Source organism: Stigmatopora nigra, chromosome 4 (genome assembly GCF_051989575.1).
Source record: "Stigmatopora nigra isolate UIUO_SnigA chromosome 4, RoL_Snig_1.1, whole genome shotgun sequence".
Classification (NCBI taxonomy): domain Eukaryota; kingdom Metazoa; phylum Chordata; class Actinopteri; order Syngnathiformes; family Syngnathidae; genus Stigmatopora; species Stigmatopora nigra.
Window position 1 is genome coordinate 11193202 of NC_135511.1, and position 17234 is coordinate 11210435.

A 17234-nucleotide genomic window follows, 5' to 3' on the forward strand; every position below is an offset into this window, starting at 1 on the left:
GCTGAGTGTTTTCACAACGTATTTGTGTCCAATCTTCGGTGTATTGGGCGTACTCTAATCAAACCACAGTACACATGCCTTGAATGTTTGTTGAGTCATCTGCTTATCGGCTAATCAAATGACTTGTTTGCCTTCATGCCTGGCTCGCAGTGGCGCCTGCTCTTGATTGGCTCGTTTTCTATCGATTCTCTGTGTGTTTGTTTTACAGTAAAGCCCTCTGTACGTACATAATGGGAATGAAATCCAAAGGCAGCAAGCAGTGAGGGAGTGGACAGCTAAACCAGGATGAACTCGGGCCTCTCCGTTGCTCTGGAAATGGTTGACTTGCCTCATGAAATATCATTACCGTGTGCAACATGTATAAAGACGAGAGGTGATGCAGATGTATAAATGTGCAAGTCATAGAGTGAATTTCTAAAGCAGGAGAGGCCAGCGCGGTGGCAGGCATGTATACCTGGCATTTGGGAGCATCAGATAGGGCAGAATTGATGACCTGGCTCACAATGGATTTCTTGGAGCGGGCTGCCAGACCGAGGTAATACTTTCAGGCTCTTATCAGCGCTGGCATAAGCTGAGTGCTGCATCACACACTTCCCAGCGTCAGCTTATTATGAGGCCATGATGTGTGATTGCTCGTCCTTCCCCTTTGGGTGTCTGTGGCTTGCTTCTGTGTTGGCAAGAGGAAGATAATGAAGATAAGAAACCTTCAAGGCCGTAAGTGACATTCTCTTTTTATATCTTGATTTACAAAGTATTTATTTTTCAAAAGAAATGGGTTTGGCTGATTTCAGTCAGGCAAGATGGGAGTTTGCAAATGGTCACGATTAGAAAAAATGACTAAAATAGGATGACATTTGGTTTCTAAAATGTGCAGTGTAGGGAAATATTTTCATTATCTACGTATATCCTTTTTTCTATTAATTATTGATGTCCTATTTAAAATAGTTACTACTTATTAAGAACTTGATTGTTTTTCTCCATGAGTACTTGAGTTAATATTGGGGGGACTATTGAAAGAGTTGCATTACGTTGAGGTAACACAACTCTTGAATACAAATTTCTGTAAGTGTAGCACCTCACCTGTCACTCATCATAAGATTAAATACCCCAAATTATTGTAGTACTTAGCAATCAAATTAAATTTGAGATCATTTTTGCCAAAGAGGACATAAATTCCATTTGGATGACAAAACCACTTTACAAATTATCTTTGTAAATGCTAAATGTGCAACTCTTACAGATCAGTTAGTGTGATTTAAAATATATATATCTTAAATCAGTCATCTACCAAACGTGTCAATTATGTTAGAAATATGTGTACTTATGGATGCCTTGCAGTACTTTTATATTTTGACATCTTTGGTCACATTTGCTCGCATTAAGGGAGGTCACAGTGAACCTTTGCGATTGAAAGATGGACAAAATACTACGAAGGACAAAACCTCGCATTGCGTTTTTTTGTTTCTGTTCTGACAGTAAATAGGCTGCGTATGGTACACTTTTTGACGCCAGTAAACAACGTGGTTTCAGACGCGCGGACGCCATGCATCTCTATGGTAACAATCGTCAATTATCGTGGATTGGCCGAGCCGTGGGAATGTTTGTGTTGGCCGGCCTCGCTGATTGGTCGGTAGGCGGTCCGTGCGGGCTGACGAGCCGCAGCGTTCCGGGTTATTGTCAGTCTCAGCAGCTCGGCACCAGGGCAGGACCGCCGCATCCCGGAGCTGCCGGCTCTTTCATCCTTATTCCACCTTTTTCTCCTTTATCCTTTCTCCGTCTTGGTTCGCGCACCAAAGAGAGACCCTCCGGGTGAGAGGTCAGTGCACAAGATCAGCCGGAAACCATCACTGTGGATGCGGAGGAAAAATTACATCTCGGAGGGGCGAAAGTGACGGACGGAGCAGGAGCCGAATCGCCGGGATTGCTTTTTTTCTCTTCCCCGGCGAACCTTGGCGATTTTATTGTTTCGTGTCAGGATCGTACCCTCGCTTTTTATAAAATGTTTCTTCTCTTATTACTTTCTATCGACGCGTAACAACTGGAATCTTTTTATTTTTATTTCTTTTATAATCTTGCTTCCTCGCTTTTTTTTAAATTGTGGAATACTGCGTAGTGCATAAAATCAAAGCAGCCAGTCTTTCCACTAACCGCTTCGTGGTTTTGGAGATAAGAGCGAGAGAAATTTGAAGCAAGCCGGGACCTTTCACCGCGCTCCGGAGGCGAAGCGTCGGCAGCCTGAAGCGCACTTTGCGGTGCGCAATCGCTCCTCCGAGGACCGAGCTTTCCGCAAAATTTGGCAGCCGATCCGAGAAAAACAAACACAAAAACCCCAAAAAGCTTTTCAAGTGTGGGATTTAACTACAAGAAGATCCAAGTCAACCATCGTTTAACATCGCTGGATGGATTGGAGCAAAATGAAGCATTTCTAATTGGGAGCACACAGCTCGCTCCATCAATGTTGTCTATCTGCATGGAGCTCTAGTCTGCACTTGGGAACAATTTATGGTAAATATATTGATATGTTTTTCTAGCCTCTCAACCCTGCTTGTATTGTTTTTTTCGTTGTGGGCTCCTAACCAAAGATGTTAAAGGTTCGTAAAAAGCTGTCGGCTGGCCTAACGACGTCCCGGATGGGAGCCCATTGTGAGGGAAGCGCAATAAAAGCAAGTGTCGTCAAACGGACATGTTCCGAATGGCTCCAGGAGCCACTTTGAAGTGTGATTGACCGGTACCGCTCCATCCCGCGGGCTCTGGTCCAGACGTGCGAAGCCTCTCTCACTGCTAATGTCTGCTTCAATTAGTGCTTCTTCAACCCGGAGTGTTAATGACATCTTCTGTGCTTTTATAGTCTTCCTGGATATTATGAGCAGGATTCTCTTTTTACTGCAGAGCTCGTAAAATTCAGTGAGATGTGAGAGTCCGACTTTAAAACTTTTCTCTCCCACGGATGATAGTGAGCTTCTCAGTGTGTCCCGCAGTCCCGGACAGATAAGAAATCTAACATTTGCTGCTTTAGAGAATTACAACTCAGAATTTAGAAGAACCTTGTTGTTTTTATTAGCCTACTGCTTTGGAAAACCCAGAAACCAGTAAATATGCCCTATTCTGATCTGTGAGCTTTCAAAGAACATCCCTGCAAGGAAATCCAGCACATGGTGGTTTCTGTACCAGCAAATCCAGTATTATTACACACCAAGGTTCTGGTAGTGCTTTAGCCGGTACAGAAACTATAATATATATGATGTACTTTGTCTCAGGGATGTTTACCATATTCAACATATAGTGCAATTTTGCATTTGAATGTGCATAATGATTTGACTTGCAGTCAAATGAGTTGCAAATATGTCCTATGATGTCATAGAGATAGGTAGCCCAACCACTGGGTTGGAAGATTATCCTGCAATCTTCTGTATTTCCTCCCTCGGTGGAGCCTGTCTGTCTCTCTCCAGTCGACAAGCAGCTTGCTGAAGGTAATATACCTAAACCCTCCACCTCCACCTCCACCCCACACCCCAGCCATGCAGGGCACCTGCCATGGAGCCTTCCTGGCTGTATTGAATAAAACATCCAGTGATGTATGAGGCAGGGGGCTTCACCCGAGGGGGCACAACTGCCTCATTTACTTCCTCCACTCTGCGCCTCTGACCTGCTGAGCAAATTGCGCTCATATTAGCTCTGCGGCTGCTCCTCACCTAAACAAATAGTCTTCCCAGCATAATGCTTGTCTTAACTCAACATGATGGTTGGACGAGGCACCAGGAAACAGCGTGACAGAGAAGCTTTAATATCTAGGTCACTGAATTACCTTTCTAGAGTTGAGCTGGGTTTTTTTCCCCTTTTTTATTCCATTTCTTGCTTTTTACTTTTGATATTTTTCTCTCACTTTGGACCTTCAAATACCCCACATAGGCTTTAACATCAATTCCTGGCTCATTTTGCATCCCTATATTCATGTTTTAGCTTTTAACCACCTTTAAAAAAAACATAAGAGCAAGTGAGGTTAAACATCACCTATTACGGGAATGCTGGTCAACTTCCGATTGGAAAATCAATTTTTTTTTCCATAGAGAGTAATGCAGATTGATATTTTCCAGGGTCTACCTGCTGACTTAATTAGATGTAAAGGCAATGTAACAAGCAAAAAAAAAAAAGACATTTTGTAACAATGCACTCGACATGGAAGTATATGTATATTTTTAAATATAAGATTTCCTATCCAAACTTTTGAACTTGACAACTCATTGATGTTTGCTCGGTAACTTCAGTAAAGGTATGCGTAATATATACAAGCTATTAGATATGTTTTTTCCTTTATATAACGTTTGTTTTTTCCTTTATATAACGTTTGTAGGCTATGTTGAAAAATGCCTTTAAAAAAACATATTGAAAAGACAGTTTTGTTGACAATCAAACTTATTCCTTCGATATAGAAAATAAATTGGTCATTCATATAATAGCTAACTAGAAAAAGGTATACTGACATCAATAGTATGTGTTACAGTACTCTAAATCAATTATTTTATTATTATATTTGTCATTAGCACCACAAGTCCTTAACAAAATGACAATGCAATCGCCTATAAGGAGCAAAATCTGATCTGCAACTCATTAAAGCTGTTTTCAGCCAGTGAGAATATTCGAGGAACTCACCAGCCAAATTAATGTGCTAAAAAGAATCTGAGCCTTTTCTTAAATTACACATCAGTTTGATTGATTGATAGTTTGGGCGCCTTAACATATTCCCTTCTTATTAATGCAGCTGGCTGCCTGCAGTGAAAAGAGAGCCGAATCTCTTGAAAATCGTTTAAGTTGCTGAAGTTTAATTTCCTGCTCTGTGTATTAATCTCTTCTTTAATCCTTGCATGGTTTGATTGTCTCAACACCTTCCCGGAGGCAGCCAATCTCCTTTTAGCAAATTACGATGACTAAAATAGTCACAGCATGAACGTGTGTGTGTGTGTGTGTGTGTGTGTGGGTGCACTTTTTATGCTGATTAATAACATTTAGGACACTTCTGTTGTCCACATCAGACATGCTGAAACACATCACACTGCCTTTGAACCAGACGTGCAGAGAGATATATATCTTTTAACTCGTAAACATCGGCAGACACTTAAAGCTCCGTTTCCTCTCAACGCTGCTCATTAGACTCTTGATCAAAGTGTTTAATTTCCTGAAAAGTTTAATGCGCCGGCAAACAAAAGAGACACATCCTGTCTTTTCTTGCGCTTTATGCAGCTTCATGATTTAATATAACCTCCATCGTTGTGATTATTGCACTATCAACAATACATAGAGACATGAAAAGGCATACAACAAAAGCATTATTCACTAATTATTGCGACAGTGGGATGAACACACCCTTCAACCAGTCATTTTGAATGAGGGTTGAATGAGGTAGACAAAATAGAATGTGACAGTACATGGATGTTGGTCTATCTGTGTTTGTGTGTGAGGGTCTTCTCTGCACAGCTGCTGGGGCACAGGGGGGCACTTTGATGTGACATTGTTGCCTCACCATATAGTTAGCAACTATACCTTCACAACTAAATCTATTTTAGGATGTTTGGGCTGAGTGTCAGACGGCCGCCTTGTATTTTCTGCACCGTCTAATGCCGTTTCAACCATGTCAGGGTCAAATGATGGTTCATGGCGGCTCCTAGTAAAGCATATTTTTTATCAGGTGCTCCAGTTTTATTGTGATCGCCAGAGTTGCCATTCCGGTTGGGCGGAGAGCTTTTGTGAGGCGATTGAAAAGGTTTAGCAAAAAGGGGCTGTGCTTTTCAGCGGTGTAGAACGTCCTTGTGTCACACGATGAAGTGTCTTTGTTTTTCTGGGTACTCTGGTTTCCTCTCTCATCCCATAAACATGCACCATAGGCGGATTGGACACTTCAAAGTGTCCTTAGCTGTGAGAGTGTGTGAATCGTTGTTTCTCTTCTTCTGTCCTCCCATTGGCTGGAATTCGATTCAGGCTGTACCCTGTCTACTACTCATAGTTAGCGGGGATAGGCTCCAGCACCCCTGAGACCCTTGTGAGATAACCGGCTCAAAAGGCCTTTGTATTCCCCCCTGACAGACAAAAAAATATTATCCTAGTCAATTAGCTAAATTATGATTTGATAAAAAACAGGTGTTATACGGGAAGGTAATTCTCAAATTTAAATAATATAAATAAAATAATAATACGTACAGGTTCTAAGTAGTTTCGCTTAATCGGAGACCAAATCCAAAAATAATAATATGAATAATAATTCATAACATGCAACCTTGTTACTATAACTTATTTTTAACATAGTAAAAGACAAAAAAAGCACTTTATCATGATATTCTGGACACCAAAAATGGAAACTATTCTAACTGACTGACTATTTTGAAGGTGGCTTACAGTACGGCTGTTTCTTCTGTGACCAGCTAAGATGAGAGTCATCCATCAGCTTGTTAACACCCGTGTGTCTCATGAAGTATACCAATGAGCCCCTGACCTCACTCCATCCTTTCCACCTCCATGTCCTTCCATTCTGTTAATCTCTACGGAAGTCACGTCCCACCAGACTTCCAAGTTAATATGTAGCCTTTAACATTGGAAGGATAAGGTGAACTGGTTTATTTTTATGCTCCAAAAGCACCCATTTGCTTTTCGTATGCGGTTAATAAGTACAACATGAGGCCTGAGCGTCCTTCATGGTACAAACTCTCCCTGCGGGTTAATTATTCTCTCCAAAGTTACTGTTTGTTCCATGTTCCTTCATTTTTGGGTGCACAAAAATCAGTAAAACTCAAGTGAAAAGGACAGTGAAAGCTGTACATTGCAGAAAACCCCATCATTGACTTGTCAAGTAGCGACCATCTGTTTTTCTTGCGTGCTTGATAGCTACGCATCTTAGTTGGCGTTGCATGGAAGGGAGAGTCAACTGCAGGCGAGCTCCTTCCAAAGTGTTCCTGGCTGAAGGATAAAAACAAATGTGACACGCTCCCCAAGTGTGAATTTGCTCTCCTTAAAAACAATGTCTCTCCTGCCTTCCTCATGCTCACATTGATTTGTTCTGGGTGACAGTGCAGGCTGCTGTGAAATCACCCCGGCGTCATTGATCTCAGCGAGGCTCAAGGAGTCTGGCGACAGTGAGCAACATGGGAAAATCCTCCGCCTTGCCCTCTTCAACCCCGACCAGTATACCGCAACGACGGTCTTGGCCGCTATCAGATGGGCCCCCGCTCTGTCTCTCTAGCTACTGTATCTCAGTCTCAGCTGCGCTTTGATGTGTTTTGTGGAGAGGACCGACCATACATGCTGTTTGCTCCACCATTGTGTTTCACATTATCTGGCAAACTCTTTATTGCCGCTGTTTTCCATGCCAGAAGCAAGGCTGTTTTTTTTTATCTCATGCAGGCCTCTGATTAATCCTCCCCCCCTCATGCGGGTGTACTTTAATCTTGAATGGAGATATCTGATTCTCCTCGGCTATTGAGGAAGATCAAGCTTTAATGGAACAAGGAACTGCACATCATCCTAATCTCCTTCTCCATGCATTTTGGCCGACTGCTCTCCCTCCCCAGGCTTTGTATCTTTCTGCAGAAGCAGGAAATACATCAGACAGATAAGATATTTTCTCTTCATGCTTTCGTAATTTATTCCCATTGGACAAAAGTGACCAATTTACATCCGCACTGTTTGATTACCTGATTAAGAGAATAGTGGGAGAGAAAAAGAAAGTTGCTGACATTAACCAATGGCCTTCGAGGACCATTGTTTATACAGAATAAAGATATTTTATGCCTTTTTTCAGTCTATCTTTAGATACAAAATCTTTAAAAGATGTTTCTGAGTAAGTTTGCTTAACAAAACAAATCAATTAACCATTATGGAATGTCTCATTGTACCTAAGGTATTCGTGGTAGAATTAGACAATAATTAAAAACTGAAAAAAAATCTGATTTACTTATTTACATAAGTAAATTTGTCCTGTCGATCTGCAGGAATAGGTACATAAATAGCTATCTTCTGCTTTTGAGGGAAAAAATACTATTTGAACAAATATGCAACCCTGAAAATGGGATAAGTATGATAGATGGGGAATAAAATCAGACTGTTAGTGATCGATTAAAAATTACTGCATCAAATTATTCATTCAAGTACAGTATATATTTTTGCATTTTTCAACTTTGCCAGATGCTTTAATTTTTTTCTAAATTTCCACCCTTTCTATGTATTGACATACAAAAGATGAGGCAATGCGTGACCCATGTCATCTGCCTCTAATTTCCTGGAGGGAGACATCAGCTGCATAGGAGCATCAAGGTTCAATGAATTTGATTGTACTGCAGTTTATCCAGGAATTAGCTATCGACTTCCATTTCCTTGCTCCATATCGCCCAATCACAGCGTATATTACGCTGACCAGCAATTGCACTGTTTCTAGCAGGTAGCATATTATGTACATTCTTTCAAATGTGTAGCACTTGGCTTTCACACCTCCCACATAGTTTGTGTCTCTGACCAAAAAAAAAGAAGAGGAGGCCATTACCCGATTGTACGGCGCTCGCTGTAAAGTAATGAAATTTTCACCGACTGCAGAAAAAACAATGTTGTCTGGCCTGGAGTGTAATTGCAAAAGCCACCTCACAATTTTCTCCCCCCAAGTTGACCGTGAATGCAACAGCATTTAATAAAACTCTGGAGATTTTTATCATTTATTGGCAGCGGCGGCGGCGATAGTAAGCCGAGGCGGATAAAACCCATTCTGTTGACTTGGTGAATTAATTTCAACCAAGCCGCAAACTGTAAAAGACACAGCCAGTGACCCACAGCTGCCCATTTTTCGGATTTGCGTAAAAGGCTTGTGCAAGTCAGCTATATTGTCGGTATTAAACTCTGGTTTCCTTAATCTAAATGATGGAGGAGGCTGGAATTCCCATGGTTTTCTTTCACCCTGGTTTTTGTGTCAAGGAAAAGTTAGAAGTGTGGACCATATTGGACCCTGAGGCCAAAGAGCTTGGCTTCCTGCTTCCACTCTCATACAAAAACATAGGAACACTGACATGAGGACATGTATTGCACACACGCAGACACACACACACACACTGCTAGCCAGGCCTGTTTTATTACCTCCTGCCTGCTGCTGGAATTGCTTTCCTCCCTCGAGTGAGCCAGGCAAAGCCGGCTTTATTGTGTTAACCTATTTGTGTGTCAAGAGCGATTGCGGCGTTCTTTATCTCTGTTTGTATTCGGACGGGGAGACGGCAGTGAGAGTGGGGAAGGCGGAGAACGAGCAATGGCGATGTGCTTGCGTGGGGCGAGGGGGTGGCGGCGGGTTGTTGTAGGCAGGAGCCAGACTCGCCACCCGAGTTAGACGGATGGCCGGTCACCTCGCTCCACTCTGGAGGATAATGACTGGTTGCTTAGCAATAAACCGCCCCACATCCACTTCCCTCCCGACTTGCATCCAAGGTAATCACTTTGTACTCGCGTCTCTGTTTTTATAATAATAAGCCAACTGCCGTCTATTAAAAAGTACCTAATGGCACAGGACATTTTATTTAGCGGTGGTCTAATCAGGTTAGGGTACTTTGAACTCCATTTTACAATAGGTCTGCGTAAATACAAGTTAGTCGGCAAGTGTTTATATCCACATTTGCGAGCGGTTGGTGGACTTTGACCGGGATTACTGTGGGGCCATTGCGATACAGTATATCCCTTAAAATGACTGCTGTTTTTCAACCTTTGATCTCTGGGAAACCTGACCAATCACATGATCGTATACTCTTGGTTTGATGGGCCAACGCAGGCTGCCACCAGAGCGTCCCTCCTGTGAGCTCTTAGTTTTATTAACGTTTTTTATTGAGTTGAACAAATCGCTGACCTTTAGTGGCATAATGAACGGCCCAGCCTGCCTTGGAAAAGTGGGCGTCCTGGCAGGACTAACTGGCGTCCTTCCAAGCTGTTCATTTCATGATCTGTGCAATGTTTGTCCAGCAGGTTATCCAGCTTGTAAGACCGCTAACTGTTTTCAGACATGTTTGGGGATAAAGGGTTAAAAATACAATTTCATTCTCTTGATTTTTGGGGGGGTAAATTAAATGCTTCACCTGATGCCACGTATAATGAGGTCTGCAGCGTTCAGTTTTGGTTAGAAAAATGACAACTTGTTTTTGAATCACTTCTATTGTCGGAGCCGCTCGTGCACGATTGATGCTTTTTTCTATTTGTATTTATTTGTTGTTTATTTACCCCCACTAGGCGCTCTTTAACTCATTGGCTGTCATTGACTCATTGAAATGGATTGAATGTCTAAAGCTATCATTGGGACTGAAAGATGAGTGAACATTCATGGTTAGTCTTCCCAATTTAAATGAATTGGACGTTTATTGCTGCCATTAAAAATTTAAAAAATCACTTTTGAGGTGTTACTTGAGGCCTTAACCAGTTTGTTTCTCTTTTGATTAATTTTATTTTCATTAATTAGCTCTTAGGATTGTATTCAATTATAAACCTTTCATTAATTATATAAAAATAATGTTAAAAAATACAATACAACAATTAATAATAAAAAGATAATCATTTTTAAATTGCTGTCCACTAGGTTTATATTGTGAATATGTGACCATGTGTATGTTTTTTTTTCTATCCGTATTCCTTTATTAATGCTCATGCACCAATTCTGAAAGTGACAGCTTTGCACGTCCTGGGAACTGTAAACACATTAACCAAATATTCGTCATCAATACCCCCCCACATCCCCCCGCTCTTATTTCCACACCATGCTTCTATGCCTACTTCCATAGGAACAGCTGTCCAGCTGTCATAGCAGCCAGCCAGCCATTCAGCCTCTCTCCCAGGCAACATCTGTAGAGTCGGAACGCACAACGGCGGCTTGTCGCTCTCAGCTTGTCCCCAAAGACCGCGGAAGTGTGTCATGCCCTTGGCTGCACGTCGCCAATGGCCACATCAAGCGTGTGACTGACTCCGCTTTTAACTTGATCAACTCATTTTAGCCACTTCAACGCGCTCTCTGAGATTTTTGCCACAATTCTCCAGTCACGAGAAAGTCCAAAATGAGACGTTCCGGGACTGCCAAAGAAAAAGAAAAAAAAAGAAAACACGGCACATCATCATCCCCATTAATAGTCGTTTGCTTGTGCGTGGATGTGTATGTGCGTGCACCTGGGTGTGTGTCTCTTACAAAATCCCAGCGAGCAAAGTGCAATGGCCTGGAACTGACGGGAACCCACTGGGAGAATCTCTCCTTGATGTAGCCCCCCCGCCCCTCCGCCCTGCTCTCCCCCTCCTCACCATCCTTTCCTCCTGGCAGTGCGAGGATAGAGTAGGAGGAGGGTTGCCATGTGAGATGAACAGAGCTTGGGTCCCCTCTGTCAGACACAAAGTAGGATCAGGGAGCTCGCATGGGACTCTCTTGTGGGATGAAAAAAGGAGACAGCAGCTGTTTTCCCCCTTCACCAGAACACTTGCTTCATATATAAATTTATATATTTATATATATTTTTTATTGATGTATATGTGTGTGTATATATATATATATATATATATATATATATATATATATATATATATATATATATATATATATATATATATATATATATATATATATATATATATATATATATATATATATATATATATATATATATATATATATATATATAAAATAGGTTCTCTGAAAGAGTCAATATATCAATTTAAAAAGGTGTGTCTGCTTAAAATAAAAGGACATGATAGGTTACTAGCAATCTTTTTATCCAAATTTATTGGCTACCAGTGATGTCACTAGTCCTATAATCCACTTTGGTTGGATTGGACATTTATTGCCGTCAATGGCACTAAAACTAGAGTATTCACTTTTCCTTACTGCTTTTGGGGCCATTTACAAGTCATTCCTGGTCATTTTAGGGCTTCACGGGTCATTGTCTATTGATTTCGAGTCACTCTATTGATTTAGGGACAGTCCTGCATTGCTTCCTGTTCGGTTGCTGTTCAATTCTTTATTTTTACAACCACAGCAGTCTTTAAAAATGTTGGCAAATTTAAAGATTGTAATAGTTTTTTGTTGGCGACACAGTTGGTTGAACAGGTCATCTATTGATTGAATATTGAGGGTATAAATCCAGTTCCTACCATTATTGTTATACCTTTTGGCAAGAAACAGCATGAGAGTTAGTGGCTGGTAGTGTTTTAAAGAGCCAGTGGCACAAACTGACAAAAAAACATTTTCCCCTTCTTAATACATTGCATGGGATTGTATGCACAGATCTTCAAAATTGATGACTTTGACTCGAGTGCAAGGGAGACCATTGTTTAAATGATCACGATTCTGTGTTACACATTGTGTTGGTCAGGTTTTGTTTTTGTTTTTTTCCCCCTGTGGGAAGTGTCCTTGTGATCGCCCATTGAGGTCACCTGTTGTTTCCCCACCCACAATATCTTTTGCTTGCTACCTCTCAAGTGACTCATGTGTTTCTGATTGTCTCATCAACCCATGTCTGTCTGTTTAAAATGGATATTTAAAATGAGAAGCAGTTGTGCATGTGACATGGCCAATTTCAGCTTGCTCTTTGACCAATGCGTAATTTTGTAGATTTTTTTTTAAATGCAAAATAATGCATATCCTTTTTTTATAGCCTAGTTTTGATGAATACATTCATGGCAAAACGTTAACCCGTGATTGAGAGCCAAGTAAAACTATCCATATGGATGCATTGGAGGTCCCTCCGCCTGTGACTGGTCACTAGCAAACAGCTGATGACAGGAAAATCGCCTGCTCATGACTTGGGTTTTATCATTCAAATTCCTTCTTTTTGCTTCGGTCTACTGTGATTGACAGGCTGGCATAAAAGCGGCGGCGAAGCGATGGTAAGTGTGACAATGGTCTCTCCCTCTTTTCCTTGTTTTCACGCTTTTTCTGCTGTCACAGACAAGCTCGCTGATTGCCTCTCTGCCAAGGCAGCATACTATTAATCTTTTAAACAAGGGACTGAGAACCAGCTGTATTCGTAGTCCAGACCCAAGAGGTCCCCATGAGACTTTGTCGAAAAGGCAATGGAGACTAAATTGCTGTCATTGTGTGTAGTTGTGACTTTGTTTTTAAGAAAAAAAAGGGTATTGGAAATCTTTATAGGTGCTTATATACTAAAGTCTGTGTTCGACCCACAACTAACTACATTGTTTCGATTGTGGCATGATTGTTTATGTCTCTCTATTTATGCTTATGCTCCCTGACAAGAGAGCCTGGAGGTCCCCTTTAGCATGCTTAAGTTTATTTTTTTTCTTTGTTGCTTTGTTTCAAATGGGATCTTAAAGAGCACTTTGTTCCAACATGGCATTGATGTAATATGAAGCGGAGAGAAAAGGCAACAGCTCCATTTGGCCCTCAATTTGAAGTGTTTTAATGACTCGCAAAACCTTTCTAGACTTGAACTTTAACGGCTTTCTCTGCTCCAATTTCATGGACTGGGCTTTTGTGTTTAATTAGGTGTGATTTGTGAACATTTCCCAAGTGGTGGTAGGAAGTCTTTTTTTTTTTTTTTCAAGAGGGGAAGTTTGTGCACTTCCTTGACAATTGCTGCAATGTTACTGACACCTTGGGCTGTAATGGATGGCTTCCTGTGCAAAATAGCCTCATAAAGCAAACTTTAAAGGATGTGGATCACGTGGCAGCGGTGTTCCGTGTCTCAGGCCTTTCTGATGTTACTGTCGTATAAAGTACCTGAAATTGAAGGGTCAGTGTGCACTTTCTTTGTGTTCTCTGCTCATGGAAACTCGGCGAGGCAGTGCGACCTATTTAGATGACTATTTGACTCCTTGGTCAGAGCCACAGGATAGCAACATGCCTGCTCATTGGAGAAGGAGCTACAACAGCTGATTATATGTTTTTATCCATGTTGTGTGCTATTCATGGTATCTCTAATACACCCATTGTCTTAATGCTTTACCTGTTGAAGAAAAAATCTTATCTTCTACTACATTTGTGCACTATGTATTTTTATTTATTCTTTACATTCTTTTTATTGTCTTAAACAAACAGCAGATGATGACATGCAATAAGCACACAAGTTAAATAAATTTTTGTTATGAATGTAGGGTAAATAACCCAAGGGTTGTGAGTTCAATCCCCTGCCCAGGTGACCATGGAAGAATCCTTAAAGGTAATCTTAAGGATTATTCCTTAAGGATAGTGAACTCAATAAGGGAATAAGGTGAGAATGTCAAGGTATATTTAGTACTCTGAGGGTGGAAAAGCATTTAACAAGTTAAAAACTTTGCCTCCAGTTTTAAATGAGTCCAAAATTCAAACCAATTGTATTGTTTAGCATTTTAGTGTGTGTTGTAGTGCTATGATTTAGAAAAAAAATAGGCTTTTAATGAGACTTTGTGGAGGTGTGAGATAAGGCGTGAACATAAATGCTTCATTACAACAAAATGAAATCGGGCTTCTTAGACAATGAAATGCCATCTTGGGACACGCAGTTAGGGCCTCTGCCCACAAAATGTTTGAATCACTGTTTTTATTCTTCCAAAGTTTTTTGTTGTAAACTTTGGCTTTTCCTATTCCAAAAGCAGTTTTTGTATTGTGCCCTGTGATCAGGAAATGCCATGAACACCTTGATGCATTTAGAGGATAAGGACCCATGATTGACAGGGGCCTTGGAAAATAATAGAACCTTAGTGGAGCAGTGGGGCCCAAAGTGACAGCTAGCCCTGTCTGTGATTGACAGGCATCCGTTTTGGGATGTATCCAAAATCAGATAGGATAAGTTCCCACTCACTTGTCACGATGAATAACACAAGCAATAGAAATTTGTTCATTTATTTTCTGAACTGCTTATCCTCACGAGGGTCGTGGGGGGTGCTGGAGCTTATCCCAGGGGGGTGGGGGTTAGTCTTTTTAAATAAATATCAAATTACGATCCAGTTTCTTTGACAGTAAATTGTGTATACTATCAGATTAGTCAAAAAGCTTTGTTGAAGTCTTGGTGAAGATGCGAGCTCTATTGACTGTCAATATATAGATCCTTTTGGTAGGCTTTCTTTAAATTTTTATAAAATACATTTTGTTATTTGATTTTTAGAGTACTTGTGTTGAATAATGTGATTTCATGCCCATTTAAAATCTGGTTGTGGCTTGTGAGAAGGTCTGCTTGTGTGGAAGTCATCAGGTTTGAAGTGTAGGCTCTGTTGTCAGTGTGAACAGTGTAAGGGGTAAAGAAAATGTATAGCAATTAAAATAATCATCAATTATGCCGCACAATTACTGCTGTTATTTCCACCTGCTCCATGACTGCAATAAATTGCATGCTTTTATACTCTCCTTGAAGCCAGCAGGGTCCATTTTGGACACTCGCTGTGTTCTCAAAACATGATTCAAAGTGGGTTTGGCTGTGGCTCTGTCTCTGTTGTGCTCATGTACATATTTACATCACATGTATAGGAGTGTACTGTATGTTTTTAGGTCAAATACAAGTGTAGAAGTTCCACTTTCCCTACACAAACCCCAAGCCCACCTACGCTGTCTCCCCACACGTCTTGGTATGATCCCCAGCGAGTGGCCCTAGAGCTATGTGCATGCCGCCGGCAGCCTCTCCCCTCCGCCCACTATCCGAGAAAGATTGCCTCGCACTCGTAGAGCCCCTCTGCGAGGAAGCATGGTTGTGACCCCTGACCCCCTCCTCTCGGAGAAAACACTCTTGACCTGCTGCCCCATTGTTTCCAGCGGGGATGGATGAGGAGCCGCCGCCTCTACCGCCGCAATCCTTCACTCAATAGCCGCTCCATCTGTTGACTGCGTGACTCCGGGTTACAACCAGGGATTTTGCGCCGTCTGTGCAAGGGTATGAAAGGGGCTATGTCAGGGGGCTTCCTGAAAGGGGTTTTAACACTGCATTTGCAGGGTGTCACCATGCACGCTCTCTCAACCCCCCCACCTTCACCCGCCAGTCATCGCTGAGAACACAACTGGCTGGGTGTGTGCGGGATGAGAGGCCTTCATTGTGCCTGTTCACAGGCCCCTAGGCAACAGGGTCACCTTGTCCCTAAACACATGGTGCCCTCGCTGGGATGTGTAACGCTGTTTATCTGAATGTGTACGTGAAGGGGAGTGGCAAAGGTTTTGTGTGTAAGAATGCATCATCAGAAAGAGAGCAAAGGCCTTGACTGTGAAGACATTTATCTCAAATCTCTGCCTTTCACATCAAGGGCTTTACGTTGGGCATTCACAGATCCTCGCAGGCAAGAAACGCTGTCGCTGGCTCTTTTGGGTGAAGGGCTCTCACTCGGTTCTGGCTTCAAAAGCCCGTGACATCCTTTGGTGATAGTCCTGTGCTGTAAAAATGTTTGTGTGATACAGTTTGCTTGCAGGAAATGTCGTCTATATGATTGACGTTAAACGGCTGTGTTTAGCGACAAAAGTTGCTATATTTTATTCAGTCTTTGCAGTATTAGAACCTCTTGGCAATTGTCAAAGGTAAGGTAGAAACACTTGTTTTTGATTAGTTACACTTCAATAGTTGATGTTCTTTTTTTACTCCTTACTTATAATTGATGTCCCCATCTTATATATATTATTGGCTCCCAATTTGTCTATTTTTGGAGTCTTGGATTTGGTCAGAAGATCGTTTCATACCTGCAAGAAATGAGAGTCGTTAAAGCTTGGTTATTCCATGCATAATATGTCAAAGGAGAAGTGTGAAATTCGAGGGTTGTGTTTATCAGGACAGGTACTTTTAGCACTTTGAATTTTTAAAAAAAAGGTGGTCATTCTGTAATTAATGTTGATGCTGCAATCTCCAGACAGTTGTGCTGAAGTCCACTGTCTGACTGCGTGTGGGAGTTTTTATTTGGCAGAATTGGAAAGCGCTGCTTTGTACTAAATCAAATTTCCACCGAACAAAAGAAAACCTCATGCGTGGGTTGCATTTCATGCCACAATTCAAGTCAACAATTTCATCTAATTATCTTGTTTGCATTTTCTAGGCTTTCACAATCCTCCCCCACCTTTTTATTTTGTGAGTTAGGCAGTAGAAAACAAGTAGTATTTTATTTTGGTTGTTGAGTTTCTATCTAATAGGGTGGTCCTGCCTCTTTTTCTGCTCTGAATAAGCTCAACCAAATACCCTCATCTCCTGTTTCCTGTTCTTTGGTGCCACAGGCAGCCACCGTGTCGCCACAGGTGCCGAAATCCCCCTCCCGGCTGTCACAGCATTTGCCCGCCATACCTTTCTTCC

The 17234-nt window shown here is 41.5% G+C and overlaps 1 protein-coding gene across 3 annotated transcripts in view; it reads left to right on the forward strand.

Annotated features, from left to right (window-relative positions):
* The first annotated feature begins 505 nt into the window (after positions 1 to 505).
* LOC144195545 (protein FAM222A-like) overlaps positions 506 to 17234 on the forward strand; it is a 47476-nt gene continuing 30747 nt past the window's right edge. Inside the window, exon 1 of one of the 3 annotated variants that reach the window (XM_077715263.1) lies at positions 506 to 714. The gene's annotated coding sequence lies outside the window, so the exon portion shown is untranslated. Of the gene's footprint in view, positions 715 to 1961; positions 2506 to 12523; positions 12868 to 17234 lie in introns of those variants that run through there. The other 2 variants (XM_077715261.1, XM_077715262.1) reach the window with 2 other exon arrangements.